This window comes from Pongo abelii, chromosome 15 (genome assembly GCF_028885655.2).
Source record: "Pongo abelii isolate AG06213 chromosome 15, NHGRI_mPonAbe1-v2.0_pri, whole genome shotgun sequence".
NCBI classification, from domain to species: domain Eukaryota; kingdom Metazoa; phylum Chordata; class Mammalia; order Primates; family Hominidae; genus Pongo; species Pongo abelii.
The window spans coordinates 540,427-546,798 of NC_072000.2; positions in this window are offsets into that span (position 1 = coordinate 540,427).

A 6,372-nucleotide genomic window follows, 5' to 3' on the forward strand; every position below is an offset into this window, starting at 1 on the left:
CAGAGTGGAGTTTCTTGTGGAAACTATGCCAATGATACGTTGTCATTGATTTCTTGTTCACTTTCTGTGAAGACAACTGGGGTAAAGCAATCTGCAATCCTAGATTACACAATTTTTCCCATTTGTTTCTAGTTGTCTTGCCAACAGTTAAGCTGACAGAAACTGTTTGAGTTTCTCATTTTTCCAACACATTTAGTTTATTTCTCAGAGAAACAACAATACTACTCTTATTTTCTCAGTTTACATAATATTTATTTTTTTATTTTTTTATTTATTTTGAGACGGAGTCTCACTCTGTCACCCAGGCTGGCGTGCAGTGGTGCGATCTCTGCTCACCGCAAGCTCCGCCTCCCGGGTTCATGCCATTCTCCCGCCTCAGCCTCCCCAGTAGCTGGGAGTACAGGCGCCCGCCACCATGCACAGCTAATTTTTTTGTATTTTCAGTAGAGACGGGGTTTCACCGTGTTAGCCAGGATGGTCTCGATTTCCTTATCTAGTGATCCGCCCGTCTCAGCCTCTCAACATAATATTTAATTAAATTGCATAACTAAAAGAACAAGAACAAATGGCGTAAACATATTTGGGAATGAACACAGTTTCTTCTTAGAAACCATACAATTTCTGTGATGGAAGGAGAAATGTACAGGCATTAAAAGTAGCTCAAAGACTTTCAGTTTGCAGTGGACATCAGTCAATAAGTTGTACAGGGGTGCCAGAAAGTGCTGATTGCAAATCAGTTAAGTGGAGGTCAGTTAAGGCAGCATCCACTGTATCTCAAATTGTAAAGTGAATGTTCTAAAACTGGGTTCACTTTTGCTATAAAGGACAAGATGATAAATATTTTAGGCTTTGCAAACCATAGGGTGTCTATAGCAACCATTCAACTCTACCATTGTAGCAGGAAATCACCATAGATCCATGGATGTGCTCCAATAAAACTTTATTAAAACAGGCAGCTGGGCTGAGGGCCATGTATATATCATGCTGTTTTCATACAATTTTCTAAGTTAGTAGTTCCCTGCCTTTTTAACAATCAAGGATTACTTTTAATCCTCTCCTCTGATTTTATGTTTCAAAAGCCTTTAAGAAAAATCCACCAAATATGTTTATTTTGTAATTTGGGGGGGGTTTCTTATTTTACTAATAAGTAATCAATGATATGTAAAGGCTACCCATTAGGTCAGTATGAAATAGTCAACATTATTAATCCTAATGACTCAGTTCTGGAGAGAAATAAAAAGTATTCAACCATATATATATATAACTTAAAATCTGTATAGCTTTTTCTGATGTAAATATATAACTTTTCGAGATTTTTCAAGTATTAAACACAACTTTTGGGAATCCTCACACCTGGCTCCCTATGATGACATTCAAGAATTCCTTAGGATTCCGGGAATCTTAGAATGGAAGTCACTGCTCTGTAGGAATGAATGAATGAATGAATAAGAAAGGGAAGAAAGAAGAAAGAGCGTGTCTACTAAATGTAAATTAATCATCAAGGAACGTTTATTTTGTTAATAAATTTGTCAACTTTAGGTTGCCAAATCTAACAAGATACCAACATGGCATTCATGGTGATCACACCTCTAGTCAAATTTTATTTTTGTTCATTGATTATACTATTAATATCCTGAAATACTCAAAACTTCTGTCTTAATTCTGTGAATAATTCACTTATTAATCACCCTATACACTACTTAACGAATGGAACGGTGTTTGCAATAAAGATAATTACAGGGCTAAAAGGGTTTTCTCTAGAGGCAGGTTATAGGTTTTTTTGTCTGACTGGAATAAAACAAAATTAATCAATATTTTCTGAACCAGTGGCTTTTGACTTAGTCATCTATTAATATCTATCAATCACTATAACCTCAGTCCTATTTCCTCCATTCTTTTTGCTATCATAAAAACTTGTCCATTGTTTTCCCTGTTAGATCTATATGTTTCTCCTGTTTTCTTTTCATCCAAACAACTGGACATCAACTTAGTACAGATAGTGCAAATGATCCGAACCCTACAGAACTCACTGTTTCCATTTACATAACTTACATAACTGTCAAGCTGAAATCACTCTCAAATTTTTTAATTCAAAATTTTAATTTAATTTAATCATATTTATTTATTCATTAATTAATTTATTTTGAAAATAATTTTAACTTGTATTTTACATTCAGGGGTACATGTGCCAGTTTGTTACATGGGTATATCTCATAATGCTGAGTTTTGGGGTATGAATGATCCCATCATCCAGATGCTGATTTGATATGGTTTGACTCTGTGCCCCACCCAAATCTCATGTTGAATTGTAATTCCCAATGTAGGGGGAATGACCTGGTGGGAGGTGATTAGCTCATGAGGGCAGATTTCCCCCTTTCTATTCTTAGATGGTGAGTTCTCATGAGATCTGATGGCTTAGACATATGGCACATCCACCCTGGCTCACTTGCTCTCCTGCCGCCATGGTAGAACGTGCCTTGCTTCCCGCTTCACCTTCTGCCATGATTATAAGTTTCCTGAAGCCTCCCAGCCATGCTTCCTGTACAGCCTGTGGAACTGTGAGTCAGTTAAAACTCTTTTTTTTATAAACCTCACGTAGTTCTATATAGCAGTGTGAGAACAGATTAATACATGAGCATAGTACCCAGTAGTTAGTTTGTCAAACCTTGCCTTCCTCCTTCTCCCCTCTGTTAGTCCCGGTGTTTATTCTTTCCATCTTTATGTCCATGAGTACCCAGTGTTTAGCTCCCACTTATAAGTCAGATCATGTGGTATTTCGCTTTGTATTCCTGCATTAATTCATTTAGGATAATGGCCTTCAGCTACATCCATGTTGCTTCAAAGGACATGATTTTATTATTTTTATGGTGGCATAGTATTCCATGGTGTGTGAAATGGTTTGGAAGGTGGCCCCTATAAATCTCATCGTGAAATGTGATACTCAGTGTTGGAGGTGAGGCCTGGTAGGAGGTGCTTGGATCATGGGGGTGGATCTCTCATGGCCTGATGCCGTCGTTGTGATAGTGAATTCTTTCAAGATCTGGTTGTGTAAGGGTGTGTGGTACTTACCCCCAATCCCATTCTCTCTTGCTCCTGCTCTGGCCATGCGATGTGCCTACTCCCTCTTCGCCTTCCATCATGAGTAAAAGCTCCCTGGAGACTCCACAGGCATCATGCAGATGCCATCACCATGTTTCCTGTACAGCCTGCAGAGCAATGAGCCAATTAAATCTCTTTTCCTTATAAATTACCCAGCCTCAGGTATTTCTTCATAGCAATTCAAGAATGGCCTAATAATACAGTGCAGATGTACCACATTGTATTGATGCAATCCACTGTTCATGGGCACCTAGGCTGACTCCATGTCTTTGCTACTGTGAATAGTGCTGCAATGAACATGCAAGTATATATGTCTTTTTGGTAGAATAACTGATTTTCTTTGGGCATATACCAGTAACGCAATTGTTGGCTTGAACGGTAATTCTGTTTTAAATTCTTTGAGAAATTTCCAAACTGCTTTCAACGGTGGCTGAACTAATTTACATTCACACCAAATATGTGTAAATGTTCCCTTTTCTCTACAGCCTCCCAAGATCTGTTGTTTTTCAATTTTTTAATAGTAGCTATTCTGACTGGTGTAGGATGGTATCTCGTTTTGGTTTTGATTTGCATTTCTCTGATGATTAATGATGTTAAGCCTAATCTTTGCCACCAGAAAACTGGGAAAATACAGTGCTGCTTGTCAAAATAAATTGTTTTACTTTGATTTAAAAATAATAAATTGAGTAGTATATTTCTTCCAGCAAAATTAAGAAGTAAACATTTAGAAATGTACAGTACCTTGCTGTTAAGTCTTCACACAACTATGCCAATCGAACATAAAGGCCACCTTAAACTTTCATTTGAAATGAAAGAGAATTTTTAAGAGGTTAAGGGCTAGTAATTTGTTCAAGTCCTGAAGTTAAATTAGCTCAAGTAAATGCAAAGATTTTCCTTTAATTAAAGTCTTTTAAATGAGCAGTTTAAAGCATAGTTGGTTTCTTCCTCAAATCTTGTCCAAAGCCACTGTTTTCAACTCAGTATATCAAAGAAGCTTTCAGACATGATTATGAAGCTCTCTCAACTTACCATGTGCTATTTGCAACCTTAGATGGCTATCATCCTGGCTTTTCTACCTTTTAGCAACAATAAGCACACCCTTCCCATTTCTACCCCACCCTGACTTACCCCTCTTTGCATTTAATATATAATTTTTCTCAGTGTTCTTACACATCTTTAACTGTAAATATGACAAAAGTACACAGTATAGTACATGTGCCACATGTATAAATGTTGTACCTAGTCATACAATTTTCCTTTAAAAAAAGAAATATTTTATTTTCAAAAAGCAAAGACTCTAGGAATCTTTTCTAGCTGCCAGTCATAAAAACATAAATTCCTGGTTAGATTCCCAAATTTGCCTGACCATAAGAACCACTTGTGATACTTGCCAAACACATGTATTCTGAGTCCCATCCGTGATCTCCTGAATCAGAATCAGCAGGTGAGAGGCCTGGGAATACACATTTTAAACAAACGTCCACAGTGATTACGATTAGTCAAGCTTGAAAAAAATTTCACTAGGATCTTTATGACTGAATAACCTCACAAACATAGGAAAGTTCCTGAGAAAAATAAGAGCAGAATTTCAGAATTCTGCCTTTGCTGAAAGTGTTTGTTCCCTCCTCCTCTACTCATCAAGACCTGACTGCTTATGTAACTCCCCCAAACCACCAACACCTGGGAGGAGTTGAAAATGATTTTAATGAAGAAGAAAAGCTGATATTTAATTTCAAAACTGACGGTGACAATAGAAGGGAGAGGCATGAATTTATCTTAATTCTAACACAAAGCATTGTATTTGAGTCTACAAACGAAATTGGTTTCATTTTTATTTTTTGTAAGTGTTCACCAAACTGTATGCATATATAGAGGCTGGGCAAGAAAGAAAGAAATCCAGAAATATGGCATATGCCATCCCTTATTTATTTCCCCATGCGACCAGCCAACAGCTTCTTCACCTAGTCCCTGCTTCAAGCTGACTTTCTGTCTACTTCTCTATTGGAAATGGTGCTTCCCTAGACTGCCTCAATGTCAGTTACTCAGAGGCCTTTTTTCCATCTTGTGCTCCTAAACTTCTATGATATTAAATGATATTACTCTTTCTGGAAATTCTCCTTAGCTTTGATTTTATAATTTTACTCTAACTCTGTTTCATTCCTTCTTTTATAGCCTTTCTTTTCTCTATCCCTTTACTGCAGACATGTTGTACGGCTTTGTTCTTGATCTTCTGATCTCTCCACATTCATTCCCTCAGAGCATGTATCCATTTTCTTGGTGTCAGCCTTCTTGACTATCTGATTATTACCGTCATATAACGATGTTGGTGATGAGCATAGCTAACATATCCTAGTCATTTTCCATGTAGGTTGTAATAAGCACCCTATATAATTTGTACCATTTAATTCTTCAACCCTAAATGATACTATTTCTAACCACATTGTATGAGATGAGGAAACAGATTTTCATCAAAACCATGGAAAGCAAACGTGAGGAGCCCCTGTGTGTCTCCTTTGTTAATGCCTCTGGGCATCACGGCATGTGGATTGCGGTGGAATGGGGATTAGGAAGTGCAGCACTGTGAAAACACCAGAAAATACGTTATGATAGTGGTAAGGCCGCTCATCTCTGCACATTGAGATGGTTTTGTTTCTGAGTCAGGTTTGAGATGAGCCAATCCTGACTCCAAGGTGCCACCAGGGATCACGAATTTAATAAGATCTTCGTGGATGCTTGGAACCCAACTGGTCTCTGTTTTCTACTTTAGGGAAAGAGCCACAGCTTGAGTAGGGTGGTTTTGGTGTCACATACGCGATGAATAATACCCACCTCTGCAGAGGAATCACTGTGGACTACTCCTCGTTTCATCCCATGCTCTTGCGATGGATCCCTCTCACCTGTTTACTGATTTCATTCAAATTCTTCAGCGACCACAGGACCCCGACTTGCCTTCTCTATCCTGGTTCCCATCACTCTGCTTTACAGGCCTGGCCTGCTCGCGGCTCCTCACACCAGTGCTGCATGGCTCCCTCCAGGCCTCCGCCCTGTTTCCTCCATCAGACAGAACTAGCTTCCTCCATCTCTATCGGGCAAAAGCCTGCCCAGCGTTCAAGACCCTCCTCAGATGCCGCCTCCACGATTAGGCTTCTTCCTGACCCCTGAGCCTGTAACACGCGCCACCATAACTCTCCACTTCAGCCCACATTCTCACAGCACTCGCGACGTCTGCGGCCCTCAACATGGCGCTTCATTCTATTTTAGGGTATTTCCTGC